General features: G+C 42.9%; 1 protein-coding gene and 1 long non-coding RNA gene across 9 annotated transcripts in view; one reads left to right on the forward strand and one right to left on the reverse strand.

Moving 5' to 3' along the window:
* Positions 1-21,476, reverse strand: part of Palld (palladin, cytoskeletal associated protein) — a 391,277-nt gene that overhangs the window by 99,244 nt on the left and 270,557 nt on the right. The window lies entirely within an intron of this gene.
* Positions 9,795-20,651, forward strand: Gm35254. 2 transcript variants are annotated; one of them, XR_003947552.1, is made up of 3 exons: positions 9,800-13,101; positions 13,362-19,844; positions 19,990-20,651. It is a non-coding gene; the product is annotated as a predicted gene, 35254 (long non-coding RNA). The 2 variants fall into 2 exon arrangements; XR_001778560.2 differs by having other exon boundaries at positions 9,795-19,844.

Below are 21,476 nucleotides of genomic sequence, written 5' to 3' on the forward strand. Positions count from 1 at the left end.
CAGTGTGTTGCAAGCATAGTCTCGAAACATCTGGCCCGCTCCAGATTGCTCTGGACAATTCCCTCAGAAATTCCTGCCAAGCTCTGCAGTCCAGAAATGCTGCCCTCTTTGTCCACACAGGCCAGTTCTGTCTGACAGTTGCCTGGGATGATATGTCTGCAAACGTGGCCCTGACCCTTGTAAACTAGTTACCTTTGCGAAATGGCAAGCAGAAAGGCTCTCTGAGCAAAACCTGTGGATACCTCCCAGTGATCTGAATTAACCCATTTCTAAGGAGATCAGCATTGGACAAAGGGTCTCGGGGAATCCTGGCCTGACGAGGTAACAGTCTGATGAGAGTTTTCTTGGAGGTCAACCTACTAGAACAAGAAGAGTTTCATCCAACTGTTCATTGACATGAGTGTTGCCAGTCCCTATACCCGGCTCACCTCATACCTTTAACTGTGAATACATGAACGTGTGTGCCTTACTTCTTGCTGTGTAACTTTTGGCTTTGTGCTTATCGTCTGGTAAGCCTCCTGAAGGAGCTGTGCAGCCAACTTTCCTTATCGTGAACTACTACTTTTTTTTTTTTTCGTTTATTTCATCACCTTTAAATTTTTTTTTTAATTTTGTTTTTATTGGAGACATAGCCTGGTTATGCAGCCCTGACTGGCCTGCAATGTCCAATTTAGATCAGTCTGGACTTAATCTTGGGGTCAGCGCCCTGCCCTTGCATGTAGCACGCTTGCCTGGTCAGCACTAAGAATTTTTAAAGCACAGCTTTAAAAGCTGTATCTCCCAATGTTTCTTTCACATTTTTTTTCTTGTCTTCTTCCACCCTTGTCCCTTGCTTCCTTACATTGCCTACACCAAAACTGACCCGAAAAGATGTCCAGAGGTTGCCAAGGAGCTAGTAGGGTTTGTTTGTTTGTTTGTTTGTTTGTTTGTTACTTTGTATCACCAGTAGAGTGGGTGGAGCTGCTTGCCTGAGTGGAAGACCACAGCTAGAAGGCAGCTGAAGAGTTCACGAGAAAGACTGGGAGCTGAGACTGCAGAAGCTGGGAAGAGCTGTAGGCCTGGACTCCGCAAGAGTTCAAGAGACACACCAACAACTACCATTTCTGGCTAGCCAAGAACGCCTGGGAGAGGCAGAGAGCCGAAGGCCCTTAGCATTTGAGGCTTGAGCTGTAAATTCAAGAGCCCAGGGCTAGTGTTACTCAATGTTTGCAGTGAAACTCCAAGGAAACAATCGACATAGTCCTGATTTGTATCTAAATAGAGCAGAAGGACCCTGGGCTGATGAGTAACAGCAACAAGAGATACAAGACAAACTTGAGGGCGGTGCTAGGTGAGGACAGGACTTTGAGCCCTCAGAAGAGGTGTATTTGGTGTAAAGACAACCCTCTTTTAAAGGCAGCCTTCGTTTAAGCCACTCCAACCATCCATGGTGTGTGTGTGTGTGTGTGTGTGTGTGTGTGTGTGTGTGTGTTTTCGAGACAGGGGACAGGGTTTCTCTGTGTAGCCCTGGCTGTCCTGGAACTCACTCTGTACACCAGGCTGGCCTCCAGCTCAGAAATCTGCCTGCCTCTGCCTCCCAAGTGCTGGGATTAAAGGTGTGGGCCACCATCGCCTGGCTGTGTGTGTGTTATAAAGGAAGTTACCTTGATACTCAGAGAAGCAAGGAAAACTCTAAGACAAACAACTATAATTTTACATGTAAATTCAGCCTTAGGATGGTTACAAATAAATGAATAACCAAAAGAAAAAAAAAAAAAAAGACAAACAAAAAACCCGGCAAAGAATTGTGTCAGACTTGGGAAGGTCTGGCAGGACAAACACAATCCTAAAAGAAGCCACCTTCAGTACAGGCCTCTGAGGATTAACATACTTTCCAAGGAACAGCAGCCACTTACAGTAAAATAATAAAACAATTGAAGTCACTACGGATACATGGAAATATGGTACTGTACGTGAGAGTAAGCAGAAGTAACAAAAGAAATGGACTCAAAAAACTTCCAATATTGGATTTTCAACATAGGATAATATTGTGGTTAGGGAAATGAGATGCCTTTGGAGGTGGTGTCTCATTTCCTGTTTTTCCTGTTTATTTCCTGGTTCAAAGGCTCTCATTCTGCTGATGTTTAATGTCCTTAGCTGAGGCCAATGCTAAACTCTGTGTCTGTCTAAGGCACTGCTGTTCAAAGCTCAGTGTTCAACACCGCTCAAAACCAGACCACTAGTTATCTCAGAAGCTAGTATATGTTATCCTGATGCTCTCATGGGCTTAAGTGAGGTATATGGCAGTGTTATATTACATATAAGGGATATGTTCTAGCGTTTCAACTGATCTTTGAGCTCTCAAAACTCTTTAATAGTTCTTTTCTTGAAATAGTTGTCTAATTAGATTCGATTGAATACCATTGTCACCTTGCTATAGAGTCATTCATGATATTCAAATGTTTGCAAAAGTCTGATATTCAGAGTTTCGTATTGTTCTCAAGTCTCTACAAAACCTTCAATTGGGTCAGCGTCCTCACTCTGCCTTGTAAGAGCCATGTTAGGTTCTAATTTGTACGTACATTTGTTTCCCTTCTTCTGGCCTTCTCTCTCTTTCTTTAGTTCCTGAGATGTTTTCTTACATTGTGTCTGGATGGCAGCAAGTTCTTCACTGACTGTGAGTGCTGAGAGGAGATATGTGGTGAGCTAGAGCCTTGACTACTAATGCCAGGCATTGTTTCAGGTACACAATTGAAAGAAAAAAAATGTAACTGTGAACGTTGCTGTGAAAATGTGCATATTAACATATGATTCATATATTTTCCTATGTTGTGATGTGAGAAAAGCAAATTAAATGAGAAGGGTTCATTTTATCTCACCATTTAAGGTTCAGTCCATCATTTCAGGGTAACCAGGGAAACAAGACCAGGAAGTAGCTGGTCGGACCACATCCGCAGTCAGGAAACAGAAAGAGATGAGTGCATGCCAGAGCCCAGCTTGCTCTCCTCATTTTATACAGTCTAGGATCCCTGTTCAGCAAATGCTTCCACTTACAATTAAGACTGGTCCTCCCACACCAATTAACTTAACCAAGCTAATCCCTGAGAAGCTAATTGCCCAAGTGACTTGAGATCCTGGGAAGCCAATAAGTAACGACCTAATACAATATACAAACACACAAACACACACACACATGTGCGCACCCCACCCCCCTTTGTTAATTGAAATAGATAATAAGCTCTAAGAAAATAGGATTGTCTTGAGATGTATGTATGTATATATATATATATATATATATATATATATATATATATATATATATATACATAAATATGAATGATCTGGAAGATGGCTCTGTGGGTAAGAATGTGTTCTGTGCAAGCATGGCAACTTCAATTTGAACCCGTAGTATCTGTATCAAATAGCCAATCTGGGGAGGTCTGTAACTACATTACTAGGAGTTACAGATAAGTAAATACTGGAAGGTCCTTAGCAGCCAGCAGGACCTAATATGTTCTGGTAAGTGAGAGATCCTGTTCAAATAGAATAAGGCAGAGAGAGAGAGAGAGAGAGAGAGAGAGAGAGAGAGAGAGAGAGAGAGAGAGAGAGAAAGAGAGACCCTCAGTGATAGGGATGTGCACCTGCACACTTCCATGCATGCAACATATGTACACTGCACACACCACACAGTGCACCCTCACACATAGGCACATACAATACTCTTATACTCTAATTGCTGCTTGACAACGATCGTTCATGTTAAGTGACTAGTGCATACAGTTGGACAAAGAGCACACATATTAATTTTTTACTGAAATTTTGGAGCAAAAGATATCAAGTCACCAGTGATGTGTTTATAAAAAGATAAAGAGGGGGGGCATATGTTCTATGGAGATGTAGTTGGGTATGGGGGGGAGGGGTGCCTTGGCAGGTCCGTGCTGAGGCATCCCTTCCCCATGAGGGACCAGCCACATGACCGTACAGTATAGAATAGAGTTTATTAAGGGTATGGGGAGAGGAGTTAAGAGGGTAGTAGAGGCAGAAAAAGGCAGAGAGAGAGAGAGAGAGAAAGAGAGAGAGAGAGGAAGAAGAGGAAGAAGAGAAAGAGGAAGAAGGAAGAAGGAAGAAGGAAGAAGGAAGAAGGAAGAAGGAAGAAGGAAGAAGGAAGAAGAAGAAGAAGAAGAAGAAGAAGAAGAAGAAGAAGAAGAAGAAGAAGAAGAAGAAGAAGAAGGAAGAAGAAAGAAGAAGGAGAAAAGAGTAGAGGCTGGCTATGAGCACATAGAGAAAGAGAGAGGACAGGAATGGGCAGAGGGCAGGAGCAGGAAGGGAAGAGCAAGAGCAAGAGCAAGAGCAAGAGCAAGAGCAAGAGAGAAGCAAGAGAGCAAGAGAGGAACAAGAGTACAAGAGAATGAGGAGGGAGCAAGCAGCCCCTTTTATAGTGAGTTGGCATACCTGACTGTTTCCAAGTAACTATGGGGTGGAGTTTAGACAAAACGCTAACAACTAGTCTCTAATTGTGTATGCTAAAGATGGTTGGAGACTTGATGATAACATGCTTGCCATTAACCTTTATTGATCATCTATTATACTGTAGTTGCTATGAGTCCAGATGAAAGGGCTTCAAATACAATAAACAACAACAACAACAACAAAATCACTGTTTGATAGGACCTCACAAGCTAGGGAAGCAGTGGCAAACCATAACCTCTCATGATAAAGTGCAGAGTGGAATAATCTATGAGAATATAAAAACAGGGCTAGGGGCTAGACAAAAGGCTCTGTGGTCAGGAGCACTTGTTGCTCTTGCAGAAGACCCAGGTTCAGTTCCCTGCCCCCATATCAGATGGTTTACAACCTCCAGTAACTCTGGTTTAAGGGAGGTCTGACTTTTTTCTTCTGGCATCCAGGTGGTATCTATGACAGGCATTCACATACAAATATAGAAAACAGTGACATCATCATCAACAACAACAAAATCTTTAGGACAAGCAAACAATTGATCAAATTTCTCAAAAACCAAAGTAACAGGGTCAACACAATTGCCTGAGTATCAAGGAGGAGAGAGGTGTCCAGGTTCACACAGAGGTCTTTGAAAGGGTGGGTGAGTCTGAGGTATGACAGGAGCTGGGGGCAAGGGCAAGGGCATCCCAGATCTGGAAAACACTAGGCAGAGAGGCTCGAGGTTGGGCAAGAACACTGCACACTTAGGACTGTGGGAAGTGGTTTGACACCCGACGGAAATCCAGGCAAGTTCAAGCATTGGATTAGACCAAGGACAGGGAAGAGTGCTCCAGGCCCACAGCCTTAAGAAAATGCGGAAGGAACTAAGGGAACATTCCCTACATATTTCCATTTTTACCCATTCTCATCTCTGTGTTTCCTTCCAATGAGTGCCAGAGTGGAGGTCTCCCTCTTCCTCCCCAGCAAAGCTTCTAACTAGCCCACATTCTTTTACCTAAGAGGCAGCTTGGCATCCCACCAGAGAGGTGACCCCCGGACCAGGAATGGAAGGAATCTCTTGCAGGCACAGTCAAGAGGAATCTTTTAAGTGCTCAGCAGGGTGAATTCAACTTCTCTCACTTTAAGTTTCTGACTAATATACTTTCTAAGTTTTTTTTGGTGAACTAAAATGAAAGGAACGACTTCTGGCCTTCATAGAGAAACTGTGCATAGCCACATAGAGAAACTATCCACTACCCACATAGAGAAACAAACACTGTCCTGAATAGTTAACCCCCACAGTGCAAAGAATAGCTTCCTTTAGTCGTTTACATGGCTGTGGACCATGCTTACTGACTACAACCACCAGAAACTTACAATAATGCTTACTTAATAACAGTCCAGGCATGGTCATAAGACTCAGGAAACAGCTGCTTATCTAGTGTCACCAGGGCTGCAGCTAAGGGGAACACACGCTTGTGTGCCTGGCGCTTACATTAGTTGTCACTGTGAGAAGGAAACACATACTACCAGAGCCACAAAATTTTACAATGAGAAGGGACTCAAATTATACCTGTGACTCTTTCTTTCTTTCTTTCTTTCTTTCTTTCTTTCTTTCTTTCTTTCTTTCTTTCTTTCTTTCTTTCTTCCTTTCTTTTTTTTTAAAGCTACACTATGCTTTATAAAAGCCATCATGCATACCCTGTCTTGACAGTCTAACTATTGTTCTGAAAGACTTTTACTCACTGTCTTTTTGGACTGTCAGGTCTAAAAGAAACCCACTTGAAACGTGGACATCATCAGATAGCACATAGACAATAAAGCCACCCACCGGTGTGCGGCTTATACTAACACTGGCATAAACCTATGGGGACATTTCCTAGGGGCTGATTATAAAGGATAGCAATTTGAATGTCATTAACACACATTCATTGTTCCTGCACTGAAAGTCCAGCCTGTTTACCACTGTAAAAGCTTTGTATGGTAAATGGAAAGAAAAAGATGACAGCATATATCACCTGAGACATGCCCGAACAGCATTCCCATGAATCCCTCGGCCATGGGAAAAACAACTCCCAACAGGCCACCCTCAGTCTTCACAGGGTGTAAATTAGGTTCCGCTGACAGCAGGCTTGGGATACCTTTCTGCATCCAAGACCTTTCACCATGCCAAAGTCAACAGGGGTGCTTTCAGACAATATGAAGTCCTGAAGCTGCCCTTGAAACCCTCTCTGTCACAGCCCACAGGAGTGCCAACAGGGAAATCTTTTAAATTCCTGGGACAGTTTTCAATGGGCATAAAGAAGTTCTTTGTCACTCCAAGTGAGTCCCAAAGTGCTTTCCTAGGTCAGGTAGATGTTGGTTTGTGTTCATGAAACAGTGAACTCTTGCTATGTGAGAATCTACAAGAGCACTGTTTAGTATACTGTTAAATGGGGGGGGGGGATTGTTTTTCTCATTACTAGAAAATTTGTAGTTAGGCATTTTATGACTGGTTAGGCATGTCTTGTAAATGGCAAATGCACAGGGTATGCATTGGCTATGGCTTCGGCCGGTGTTTATATGATCTCTTGGATTAGCTTGGCTACTGTGAACACAGCAGTAAGCAAAGACCATGCCAGTCTCGGGGAAATACCTACCCCTCCTGCCCCTGACCTCTGTCAGGTGAGTCTTCACTGGTTCAAAAGGACCACTTCTGAGGCTGGGGTTGTTTTTGTCTGGCAGGGCATGAACAACTGGTTTACCTAAGACCTTAGGAAGCCTCTGCCGACACCACTGGGTGTGACAGGGGAAAGCAGTGCCAACCCCTTTTATAACTGTCCTTGGACAGCCTGCTTTAGCTGGGGGAATTTAGGGGCAGGCTTCTCTTTATCTCTTTAATAATTATTGCAAACTTCCATCTGTATGGCTTTAAAAATATTTACAACTTACCAAAGAATTATAAAGCAAACACTCAGGTGATAACCATTGCCCTGTGTCCTGTGAGGGCCTGCTCTGTAGGCCTTGGGGTAACCACAATCCTGACCAGGAGAGATAGCATCTACTGGGGTTTCGGCGTCATCACTTTCCTGATATATAACTCTGAGGAAAATTCATCGGCTCCTCTCTTACTTCTTTTAAACTTTATATAAACAGAAGCCTCTTGTGTCTATTATTGTGTGTTCTCCTGTTCTATATTATGCTTGGAAGATCTGTGTGGTTCTGCCTAGCTTAGTTCATATATTTTATTTGTTGGATATCACAGACTTGAGCAAGTCTCTTACAATGTCATTGCTCAGTCTATGGCTGACCAGCTCCTGGCCTGTTTGTAGTTGAGCAGGGCTGCCTTCTGTATCCCACATCTATGTCTCTGGTTGCACATGTGTCTTTTGAGAGGGGATGCTTACGAGTCAAATCTCTAGGTCACAGGGTTCATCGAACATCCCGGTTTATCAAATGATGTCGAAATGCTTTCCAGTATGGTCTTTACCAATTTATACTCCCACAAGCAGTGTACGAAATATCCTGTTCTCCACATCCTTGCCAGACCTTCATGTAGTCAGACTGCAGTTTTTGCCAATGAGGTGGGTGTGCAATGGTATCTCTACCGGTTTAATGCATATTTTCGTTATTACGAATAAGGCTGAGCATCTTTTCATGTTTATTGGCAATTTGAATTTCCTCTTTGGTGAAGCGGTAGTCCCAGTCTCTTTCTCTTTTTTATAACTGACTCTTATTGATAGGTGGGTGTTTTTGATTTTTGTTTCTGTTTTTCCTGGTATTTTCCTGATTTTTTGTTTCTGTTTTTTCTCTGTATTGTGGACAGTGTTGATGACGTGGGATATTTTCTGTTCTGCCCTTCTTACAGCACCTCATGATAATTGGAAGTTCTTTATTGAATGTATTTGTATTGCCAAACATTTTACGTCTTCTTTAATCCACCTGGAATAGGTTTGTATACAGGTCAAGGAAGGAATCCGTTTTCAAATGAGAAGCCCTGTTCACTTTAAGAGCAAGCTATCTAAAACTGGGACAATACAGAGGTGATTGCCGCGGTCCCTGTGATGAGAAGGACACACAGAACAGAAGCAGGCAAATTACTAAGTACCTTTTTAAAAAAGAAGGATTAAAAAAAATCAAATGGTTTATATTTTCCTCTCTGTTACAGATATGAAGTCTGCTTCTATTAAGAGGCAAATAGATCCCACGGGTTTTGTTTAGAGACTAAAGAATATTTTTTTTTCTGTTAATTTCCTTAAGAGGTAAGAATACATGTGTGTCATTGGCTTTGCCTAGGAAATACCCGCAGTGGTACGCTGTACAAGGGCAGAATACGCACTTGGACACATTTCACAAACTGTCATAAATTCATGGACTGGTTTTGGAAAGCAACACAGGAAACAGTTATAGTGGCTACCTGTAGGGAATATATTTAAACATTCTGCCTCTGGGAAACGAATACAATGTTTAAGGTAAGTTGCCATAGTCTTTATTGGATAAAAGGAGTCAGACATCCAAAATTTATTGCACATGTTCTCCCAAGAACCCATCCATCAAATAGATGTTCTGATTCCAATTATTTAACATGTGCTTATTCTTTCTATAATCACAAGATACTCACTGCTTAAGGAGTTCAAAGATTATCATAAAACACTGAGTTACAGGATACACAGTCCATAAGTAAGCTACAGGACTTGAATGCCTAACACCACTGCCAACTTCATGATTCTGATAAAAGCTATGGTGGCCATCTTGGAGGCCTGTCCTTGTCTGAAGGGAAACGGAGGGAAAGGAGCGGTGGTGAGGAACTGGGAGAACTGGAGGAAGGGAAGGCTGTGGTTGGGGTGTCTTGAATGAGAGAAGAAACCTATTTTCAATGAAAAGAAAGAAGGAAGGAAAGAGGGAGATAGAGAGAGACACAGACAGACAGACAGACAGACAGACAGAGCTGTTTTTCTGGTGGTACACACTTTTAATCCCAGAACTCAGGAGACAAAGGCAGAAGGAAGTCTGAGTTCAAGGCCAGATTGATCTATATAGTGAATTCCAGGCCAACCAGGGCTACATAGTGAGACCCTATCTAAAAAAGAAACAAACAGAAACAGTTCTAGAGGTATGGGCATCTTTCCAATGGGCAATGTCAGAAGATGAAAAGGACAGATGTTTTCTTCCTGTTGCCTCTCTTCCTTTAACACATAAATTGGTTTATTTAAGGTTTAATGAATCATAGAAAACAGCAAGTTACTTTAGTATACTTAGGACAAAAAGTCATATGTATATACATACATATATACATATTAAATATAAGTATACAATAGAAATATATTTATAAATATATATAAGTATATAAATAAAAAGTTAAAATTGGTGGCCTGAGTAGATAAGACAGGTAAGAGTACTTGTTTTACAAACATGAGTGCCAGAGCCCTTATGCTTAGAATCCACGTAAAATTCAAGCATGGCTATAGATGCTACAACTCCCTGTGGGCAGGAAACTCTTGATCCCTGGAGTTTGCTGGCCTCTCAAACCTGGAACAAATGGCTAACTGAGATGTCTGTTTATCATATCGAAGCAGACCTGGATGCCATGTTCTCCCAACATCCCTCAGCCCTTACTTGTTACAGGGTATGGTTGGCATACCCAGGTCTTTCCCCTAAACTCTCAAGCCTAGGAGCTTTCCCCTTGCCGTCCTTCCCTATATAATGCAGCCACCTTGGTTAGCCGGCTGTTTGTTTTGTCTACCCTTTACCTTTAGCCTCTCGGTCTCTTGGTCTCTGCTCTCCTCTCTTCCCCGGCTCCACTCCTCACATTGTCTAGCTCAGGATCATTTCCACTCTGGACCCTTCAAGATGCCTCTAGCCATGCTCTCCCTCATATCTACCATAAATCTCCTCCACCATCCCTAGGAGTGGTCATGTCTCTCCCTAACTAAAACGTTAAAAGTTAACAGGGGCCGCTTATCTATAGGCAAGTCATAAGAAATGCAGTATACCTCCCAATGTTCCTGCATTGGTATCTGTCTACAGACAGACAAGGACAGTGACAGGACAGAGAGAGGTGAGCGATGCTTCAGGTCCAGCCAGACACTTGCTTTCCTGACTACAGGATTGTATAAAAATAAAAGACTACCTTATCGTGACCGTTCCAAGAATGACAGACACCTGCAAATTTGGAAGCACTAAGCCAGCATTTCAGCTGAAACACCATCTTCCACTACCCATTTAGCTATCCTTTGAGTTTCTTTAAAAGACATTGTTTTTGGAAGAGCAGACTTCCTTTTTCTTGAAGGCGGGATCAACAGAAAAGCCAAAGACTTGTGGTTAGGGCATTTGTGGGAGAAGCCACGCTATGAAGGCTGCATTCGGACACTGGGTATGTTGGAGGACACACAGCATTTCCTTATGTGGTGAGTTACAGTGAGGGAGTGGCCAGCAGTGAGAGATGAGGCAGCTTCAAACTCTGTCTGGCATCCTTCACAGGAGTGGTCCAGCTCCTGCCTTGAGGACAGAACACAAGAAAAACAGCCAGATTGGGAACAGGGAAACTTCCTGTCTAACTCAAATCAATTGCAGAATTTCCTGAGAGATTTGCTTCAGGTGTGAGTCATACAGAAATATGCAGAGTAAGGAGCATGGGGCTGCTGAGTGGGGCTGCTGAGTGGGGGTTGCTGAGTGAGGGGCTCTGAGTGAGGGGTTTTGAGTGAGGGGTTCTGAGTGAGGGGTTGCTGAGAGGTCATTGAAAAGGTCAGCAGGACATGAGATCAAAACAAAACTCCGATTGCAGCTTGAAACATTGATCCTATCTTTGGCTTTTTCTCTTTCTTTCTCTCTTTCTCTCTTTCTTTCTCTCTCTCTTTCTCTCTTTCTTTCTTTCTTTCTTTCTTTCTTTCTTTCTTTCTTTCTCTCTCTCTTTTTCTCTTTTTCTCTTTTTCTCTTTCTTTCCTTCCTTCCTTCCTTCCTTTCTTTCTTTCTTTCTTTCTTTCTTTCTTTCTTTCTTTCTTTCTTTCTTTCTTTCTTTCTTTTAAATATATTTTTCCTTGCGAGCTAAGCCAAAGGCTTGACTTTAAACACACAAACAGGCAATTCTAGCTATATTCCTGTCATTTATTCCAAGCCACCCTTTCAGAACAGGACTGGGAGAAGAGTTTGGCAACGCAGGTCTGGTTCTCACAAACACAGCCTCACAAGGTGAAGGCTCCGTTGCCTAGGAAGCTGACCCAAAGTAATGTCCACGTGAATGGATAATCTCCCTTACTAGGAATCAAACAACTTTCTGGGGCGGGATGATGACCAAGAAGGGGTGAGTAGATTTGTTTACACTGTTAAATGATAGTCTTTTTTTTTTTTTTTTTCCTTTTCCGGTTTTTTGAGACAGGATTTCTCTGTGTAGCCCTGGTTGTCCTGGAACTCACTCTGTAGATCAGGCTGGCCTCTGCCTCCCAAGTGCTGGGATTAAAGGCATGTGCCACTACTGCCTGGCCTAGACAAACATTTTAAACTAAGAAATATATTTTAAAATCACAATACACACACACTTATGTCTTTTAGAATTAAAAACTTTTATAAAGAGATAACTGTTTTGATAAAAAACATTCTCGAAATTTCTGCTTCTTTCTTTCTTTTTTTCTTTCTTTCCTTTTTTGTTTGTTTGTTTGTTTGTTTGTTTGTTTCACATAGCAAATGTCATTTGAAGGCCAGGTGTGGTGGTGCATATACGTGCCTGTTCTCCTAGCATCTGGGACGCTAAAGCAGGAGGAAAAGAAGTTCAAAGCCAGTCTAGGCTACCTAGTGAGTTTAAGGCTAGCCTTGGCTACAGAGCAAGACACTGTCACAAATTTTCTTTTCTTTTGAAAACTTTAAAGGTGATTTTCAACAAGTTATATAAAAAAATTGCAATAGACTATACTTCAACTGATGATAGTACTGTATATAGTTGGGTACTGTGGGAACAGACTAAATGTATCCTTTAAAAAAAAAAAAATCCAGGCGTTGAAATCATGAGTCACAATGAGATGTTTTAAGGAGATGTTACCTTCAATCTATTCCTATGGACCAGGGTAGACAGGTCATGAGGTTTCCATGAGCAGAGAGTAAGGGGTCATGGACTTCTGTGAACAGGAAACAGGCCCTTACCTGTCACTGAAGTTGGTACCTTAATGTTAAATTTTGTAATCTCTGTAACTATGAGAAATAAGTTTCTATTATTTATAAGCTATTTGATTGGTGGTAGTTTTTTATAGCATGTTGAATGGTTTACAGAAAACAGTGCTAGGCCAACTCACGACTAAGAGTAATGGTAGCTCACATGTCTGGGCCCACACTAGTTACCATTTGTTCACATTTCTTAGAGGATATTAGGCTATTGTCCCTCTAGCCTCAGTCTGGATGATCGGCATTAAATACCTCACACTGAGAAGGAAAGCCCTAAATCACCAGACTGAGAGTAAAAGATGGGCTTGTAGCCGGTCCAGACAGAAAACCAGTCTGCTCTCCTGGCCTCAGGCTAATGAAAGAGTGCAGCGGAGGCAGCTGAGGGGCTGTGTGCTGGATATCCGCCCTGGAGGGGAGGGAGGTCACTCTGACTTCACCTGCACTTAAGCGAGAAGGGATCTGAGGCTCTGGAACTGAAGACTGCATGGGAAGGGGTGTCCCCTCAATCCACATGGCACTGGAAGGGGGCCTGCCAGCACCAGTGTAAGGCAGGTAAGGAACCCTAAGTGAGAATGCAGACCAGAGGAGAAAAGCTAGGAACAGGGGCTTGCTGCTAAAAGGAGGGGGCGGGGAGCAGGGTGGAGTGGAGGGCGGAGAAAAGGCCAAGCCTGCTCCTCCAGTCCACAAATGTCCCAGCCAGGTCCTAGCTTTCCTGGGATACAGGATGGGTAGGGTGGGGGAAGGTCTTATACAGGACTACACGGAGTTTAGATTACTGTACAGGACAGACTTTTAATTACTATAATGATCAGTTTCAGATGGGAAAGGCTCTCTCTTTGTGCTTCCGCAAAGTGATGGGATTGGCTGGAATTTCACCCAGCACAGGGAGAGAAGAGAGACCACAAGGCAGGAGTCTGCTGCAGGAGGAGGAAAGATGACGTTTGCACGGGACTGTGGATTCTCCGGGCTCTCCATAGTCAATGGTTACTGAACACATTACACATCTAATCCTTCCAAGGGCTCCATGATGTCATCGCTTTGCTATTTGCTTTCTACAGATGAGGAGACTGGTGCTCACAGGACAGTTAGGTCATCTCCAGGCTAAGTTTCACACACCATGGCAGGGGGAGCCAAGGTTGAAACCTAGGCAGTCTCCTGTGGGGTGTAAGGAACACAAAGGCAAAGCTAAAACCCCAACCAGGAGTTAAAATACTGGCTTCCAGATTTTATACATCTGTTTTTTATTTATGATATATGCACATATAAGACATGCAGGTATACTTACTTATAAATCATATACGTATATAATGTAAAGATATGCCCTCAATATAAGCTTTAGGTTTGGAATCCAAACACACTTTAGGGCTGTACAGAGACAGATTCTTGAGGTAGAATTCTGCGATTGTGTTCTACTTTAGAATTTGCTGGGGCTTGAGAGAGATGGCTTAGTAGTTAAGAGCACTGACTGCTCTTCCAGAGGACCCGGATTCAATTTCCAGAAACCACACAACAGTTTACAACAGTCTGTAACTTCAGTTCTGGGGATCCGACAGCCCCCCACAGATATGCATGTAGGCAAATAGCAACGCACATCAAATTAAAAGTAAACAATCATTTAGAATCTGTCACTACAGTCCCAGGAAACCAGGACGAACCTCTCTTCGGTCTGGACTACTTTTGGCAGAGCTGATGACTAAACTCCAGGTCTTACCCATGCCAGGCAAGCGCTCTACCGCGGAGCCACATCCCCAGCTGTCTGGGATAGTTTTGTGGAAAGGTTTAAAAGGGTCAAGTTGAAACTAAGGTTTGTGGAGAGTAAGGTTCTATTGCTGAAGGCAACACTTACACAGCTCTCTCACGGAATACAGAGACGTCGAACAGGTTCCTCACTAGAGCCTCCACCCCTCCTAACTAGCATTCATGTTACCTCAAGTTACTTTGAAAACTACTGAAGAAGAAAGGTAAAGACCAATCCAGCTACAAACACTGTGATCTGTAAATAGTGACCCGCCTATAGGACGTGGTGGTGTACTGGTGCCACAGGCTTTGTAGGAGTGATCAACCACTCTCTGATTAGATTTAAGGCTCACGTCACAAGATGGAACTCATGTCTGGCATTGTTCATATATCAAAGAACCTGAGACAAGATATACTATGGGCTTAGGGAAAAACTGAGTCCTGTTGTTCTGCTAAAGGAACATAACGATGAAATGACTCCAAGGAACAGTGTCCTGCAGACACAACAGGACTGGTGTACACATGAACTCACAGAGATTGTAGCAGCAGGCCCAGGGCCTGCCCAGGTTCAAGCCAGACAAGTAAGTCCCAGTACTAAGAGGGGACAGTGAACATGAGCTCCCAGGCTCCTAGATGTTTCCCCAAGGAAGAAGCAGCTCAGTGGAATTGCCTGGACCTTTGGAAAACTCCAGGGACTCCAGTTCTTAGGCTTCTGCTCAAATGAGAATTAGAATGGAGTCATTTGCACCTCCTGTCTATGGAAATGAGCAATTCTTCTTGTTAAAAAAATTCACTGAGCTTTTTGGCGTCACATGGGATGGCCACAAAACCCTGTGCAAGTTGCGGACCTGACAAGAATGTGGGATTAGTTACAGTTTTAACAGCTCGGCATTTGCTGAACATGTTCAAAGTCAAGTTAACAGGGCTTTTTGTTGTTCTTGCAATCCTCGAGTGTCATTTACAGCCATTTAAAATTAATATTTAACCAAACTTATATAAACACACGTGAGTGTGTAAATGTAATGACTTGGCCTTTTGATGCCCGCTTTCAGGAGCAGGTGCTAACACGTGCTAGAATTCTCCAGATCTTACTTCCTAGAGAGCATGGAACAGGGGGACAGAAGATAGTTAAAAAAAAAAAAAAGATCTCTGAGAACTCTCGAGGGAGGGGAGATGTTGGGTCTGTGTGGCCCAGTGTGGCAGCCTTTTAGCCACATCTGACACTTGAGTAGAGTAACTGAAGAACTGGGGGTGGGGGTGGGGGTGGGGGGGAAAGGAAGGAGGAGGGAGAGAAGATATATGTCTGGATATGGATGTGGTACATGTGGATGCCAGAGACTAATATTGAGACATCTTCCTAATTCCTTCTCCATCGTAGTTTTTTGAGACAGAGTCTCTCCCTGAGTTGGAGTTTGCCATTTCAGGCCACTGTCTGACCAACAAGCCCTTGGGATCTGTCTCCACGCCCTACCACTGGGGCTACAGGCCTCTATCTCAGGCTATTCCGTGGTTGCTGGGGATCCAAAGTTCAGCCTCCACGCTTGCACATAAGCAGTTTACCAACCGAGCCACTTTCCCAGCCTCTGAACTTTTTGTTCAATTTAAATTCAAATGGCCACATATAAGACATAGACTGAAAGATCCTTTTTTTTTAAAAAAAAAAAAAACAATTTAGTACTATTTTTTTATCTTGAAAAATATTACATTTAAAAAGAACTTCAATATTATCCAAAGTTGTGCTCACTATTAAGCAAGACTGTAAAGCGTATCTCCTGACCCTTTGTACCCACCAGGAATGCACAAGCAGTAAAGTTAGACAATGAAAACTCTCTTGCGGTTTAATCCCAGGATTCCTTCCATGCACATGACTTATTGTAGGCTATTAATAAATGACAGATAAATCATTTATGAATGAAGTGATAGATAAGTTGTTTAAACCTCTGATTGAAAAGGAAAAGGAAAAGAAAATTCGGTAAGGTTAAAACATTCCTCTGAAATTGAGGGGAGGGAGGGGAGGAGGAGGAGAGACAGACTGAGAGACAGCAACAGAGACAGAGAGACAGACAGAGACACAGAGATGAGAATTGTGTGCCCCATGCTAAGCGGTCTCATCTTCTTTCAAAATGGTTCATGATCCACGCATAGTAGATCAGTGTGTGTGTGTGTGTGTGGGGGGGTGCCTGGCAGTGAAGAACGTTAATTAGCATGCTGGACTGATGACCAGTATGTGTGGAAGCTGAATGCAGTTGCCCCTGGTATTCAGGGAAGATTGGCTCAATAGCTCCTCAACAGAAGACAAAATTATGTGATGTGCAAGAGCGCTCTCTGAGTGCCATAGTTTTTGTATATAAGCTATGCATATTCCCTAGCCTTCCATGTGTGTGGTGGGGAATAGTAGAAGGGCGTGTTTGCATCCCACTCCACAGGTACCACGGTGTATATGGAGGTCACAGGATAACGTGTGGAAGTCAGTTCTCTCCTTCTACCATTTAGGTCCTGTCTTAGTCAGGGTTTCTATTCCTGCACAAACATCACGACCAAGGAGCAAGTTGGGGAAGAAAAGGTTTATTCAGCTTGCATTTCCACATTGCTGTTCATCATTTAAGGAAGTCAGGACTGGAACTCAAGTAGGTCAGGAAGCAGGAGTGGATGCAGAGGCCTTGGAGGGATGTTTCTTACTGGCTTGCTTCTCCTGGCTTGCTCAGCTGTTTTCTTATAGAACCCAAGACTACCAGCCCAGGGATGGCACCACCCACAAGGAGCCCTCCCCGCTTGATCACTAATTGAGAAAATGCCCCACAACTGGATCTCTTGGAGGTATTTTCCCAAATGAAGCTCCTTTCTCTGTGATAACTCCAGCCTGTGTCAAGTTGACACATAAAACCAGCCAGCACAGGTCCCACCCAGGGATTGAACTCAGGTAATCAGGTTTGGCTCCAAGCACCCTTACAGGCTGAGCCATGTCCCAAGCCCCTAGTATGATTCAGAACATCTTTATGGTAGAAACACTAATGAAACATGTCATGTAAATAGTAGCTGCCCTGTATTGTTTGGGGGAATAATGGCAGGGTAAAAACATACCCATGCAATTCCTATCCAAGCCTTTCTGGTCTGTGCTTGGCTGAATCTGCACATGTGGGACCCCAGGATACAGGATACAAAGGACACCCTGGGAAAGCTTCTCGGGTGTTAACCGTTCTACTACCCAGGAATGTCCCCACCTGGCTTTAGGACTTTTAAAGCTGTAGATTGAATCAAAGGTTTTCCTCCTCTAGGAACCCCTCAATTATCTTTTCTGCTTTAGGACAAATAAGCATTTCTATATAATAACTGTTAAACTGTGAGAGCCGACTTCTAGTGACCTTCCAAAGGTGAGTTAACAGCTACAGATGTTAACTTGATCACAGATGATCACTGCCTGAAGAGAATAGGGCTATGATTCTATTATTTATTCATCTAGTCTTTTTTCTTGTTGTACTGAGTATGCATATGTCTGAGTGTGATATAGTAAATTATTCTAAAATGAAGACTGGGTAGTACTTCATAGTACATTCTGTGATGTTTAAATGTGGATGTCTGTGAGCACGTTACTCTTCTGGTATGTGTGTTTTGCATTAGTCTATCATTTTTTACTGGGCCTTGGTATTTCGTTTCTTATAGTACTTTTCTCCCTCTATTCATGTCTCCTTGTGGCTTTCTGAAGCTACTTGAACAACTTGTCCTCTCCCAATCGGTCATGTGATGCTCTGTAAATCCCTAGAAGATCCTTCAGAACCACTGGGGTAAACCCCAGCTGCCTGCTAGGCTGCCATCTTCCTTTGAGATGATGGGACATTAGGTTGGAAACTGAAGTTATTTACTATGTCGTTTGGCCCAGATTAGCAGCTGTCAGATCTTCTAATCCAGCGATAGAATCTAGGAGGGAAGTGATTTCATCCCTGAAGCATATACAGAAACTTCAAGATGACTTGGAGAATGTCTGAAGACTTACATCTTCCCAGAATGTCGGGGCCCTCTAGCCAAAGAGCAACTGTTCAAAATTTTCACCATTCTCGGAGTTACTTATTTTGGTTTAATTCTGAAAGCCCTTGAGTTCATCAGCATGCAAAAGGAATTTTCTTTGGATGTCATGACTCACACTCGGGTTTGCAGAGAAGATAAGTGTTGGGTGATGCACACAGTGTTCTGGCCAGGGACTTAACTTGACAGCAGCAAGGAAGCAGGAGCTGTGGTTGACTGTAGGGCTGGGAGCAAAGAGCAAAGCCCCTTAGCCTGCACACACACACACACACACACACACACACACACACACACACACACACACACAGAGCTAACATCTGAACACCTACAGGACTCTCCTTGTTAAGATGGAGTCCCACTGGTTAGCTGATTGATTCTCCAGTCTGCTAACTAATTCCATGCTAACAGCCTAAATTAAAAGTTAATGAAACACAGCCAGGGCCCCATTATATGTCACATGTAATGGCCTTTCATTACAAAAAAACCTGGGGCTTCATCAAAAGGGAAATGTCTGGGAGATCACTCTGGGTTGGAAGGCACCCACAGCCAGAATATCCCTGAGCTCAGTGTGCCTGCCTGCCAAGTCTCAGGGCAGCTGCTTCACAGAGTCAGGAAAAGAAATCCCCACAGGTATCCTGTGAGCAGACTGACCAGAGCTCACAAAGCAGTATTGTTTGTGGCCCAGCAGGGTCTGCTTGGGATGAGAAAAGTCTGTTGGAGTAGACTACTATGCACTTAACAGCTTCACACTCTCTAGGAATCTGCTAGGAAACTCACATTTGACATGCACTTCCAAGGGAGAAGGAGCTGGGGAAACCCAGGGTCTCCCTGTCACCTCCCAGGGGTCACCACTTGGCTTAAAGGCAGGTGCAAAGAAATCCAGACTCTCAGGCCTGGCTCGCCTTTGAAGAGTCTTTGCCTCCACACTTTGGTGGTTGCTTGTGAATTGATGGTCTCCAAGTCTCTCTCACATTGTAAACCAAGCTCCTGATGCCTTCACAGGCCCCGGGAGTTTCTTCCAGTACCTGTAACACCATGTGCAAGCACTGTCCTGAGTTGGCCTATGAGCCAGCATTGCTGTAGACTTCTGGGTAGTTTGTGCTAGAACCCGAGTCACCCTTTACAGTCCTGACTTACCAGTGACTCATTAGGACCAGGGGATGGCTATAGGTGTTCACTGTATGTGTTCTTCGAGTCCCTAGAGACAAGCTTACATAACTGTCAATACAAACACACACACACACACACACACACACACACACACACACACACACACACACACACACACAGAGTGCAGGAGAGAAATGTGACTCCTTTTAGGGGATGGTAATATTATTTTAACATTTAAACAGAGCTCATTTTGAACAATTATAGTGCAAATTCATTACTTGCTCTTTAAAAACCACATTCACATAGGCATATACATATTTAAATATGTAACCTAACTCCAGAAAGTGGACAATTCCTACAGGTTACTATTGGGTCTATCCACAGCAACATTTTCCCAATGACTGTCTACAGGAGGGAGAAAACATGAGGTAAGAGATAATGCTGGATAATTTTGTGTGTGGGGGGGGGCGGGGGGGGGAAATACAGACTCAAAGACTACAAAAGGGAAGCTAGATTGAGTAATGTAAAAAATTAATTGGTAAAATATTTATTTTGTTTTTGATGTTTCATGAGGCTGAGACCAAGCCAGACAGATGTGGATTTTTGGATTTATCACTGCAGTCAGCACACCCTGCACCTCCTCCCAATGGCACAGGCGGGATCAGGAGGAACAGTTTTTAAATTGCTTTGACCCTACAGCAAGGAGAAAATGATAATGAACACTAATGAAACTATATGAAAACCATTCGGTGGTTGTTAAGTCAAGTAAAAGAGGCTTCACAAAACTTATACTAAAAGCAGAGTAAAGAACTGTAAAGAAAAAACACCAAGACTGAGCGAGGAACAAAGCTGCAGAGAGCTAGACAGTCTACTCGAAGAACCGTGCAGGGAACCATTTTGAAGCCACACCGCTGATTGTGAATATTAAAGAAACTTCTACATGACTGTATGTGCTGCTGCAAAGAGAAAGAAAATACAAGAATATGGCACAGTTGCTTATACACGGTGCATTACATGGCTAATAATCACAAAATAGAATGCGCGTTTGCGGCTACTCCTGAGTAAGGTGTTCGGGAATAAGGGCATGTATAAGTAAAACAGATGTTTAAATGGAACTTCCACATATAGGTTTTAAAAGGAGATGCTATTTCCCTGTCAAATTGTATTTCTCTTCAGTATGTTTATATTGAAAAGTCTGAAATTAATGGCTCCTAAGGAATAAAGTGATGATTTTATGTGCTTTGTGATAAAGTTTATAATATAGAAAAAATTAAAAAGTGTGTGTGTGTATGTGTGTTAAGGGAGTCTTTTGTTTTGGATTACTATGACAAGAACATTTTTAGCCCAAAAGGTAATTTGGGGTGCTGATAGTATGAACCAGCCACAGTGGAACCCACGATCCACAGAAGTTTATGAAGAGAAGACAGTCTAATGTTTGATGCTTAAGTTTAGAAAAATTCACATGATCACCATTACTTTATGCTAGCTTCTTTCACAGCTATCTCCCTGGTGCCAATAAAGTGAATGATTGAAAGCTGAATGTTATATTTTTAAAGTGTTGAGAGGAGGACCAGTGAAGCCAGTCTACTTGCTTAGGTTCTGATGTCTTTAACAAGTCACGTGGGCGTGGACGTATGTCGCACAGCCTTTCTGAACTCAGTTTCTCATCTGTAAGATGTAGATAATGCTATCTTCTTGACAGTGAGTAAGGAATAAATGATCTTCTATTTTGAGTTACTTAAAATAGTGCTTCACTGCTAGGCAAAAATCGTCATATAAGTATTTATTGTGTGTATCTACCATGTGCTAGCACCAGAAATCCAAACATCACCAAAGATAGCTCAGCCTTGAGGGAAAGCAACAACGTAAACCATAGCTGTGAGCCATGGCACGTCACCCAAGCAAAGACAGACACATCAACGTTGACCTTGATGTTTTACGTCCCAGAGGTAGGCCAACTACATTGAACATGCTAACTTGATAGTGAAAGACTGAAGGCTTTCTGCTCACAAGGCAAGGGTGCCTTTAACAGCGATGTGCAATATTTTCTGGTGGGTCCT

This window comes from Mus musculus, chromosome 8 (genome assembly GCF_000001635.26).
Source record: "Mus musculus strain C57BL/6J chromosome 8, GRCm38.p6 C57BL/6J".
NCBI lineage: Eukaryota > Metazoa > Chordata > Mammalia > Rodentia > Muridae > Mus > Mus musculus.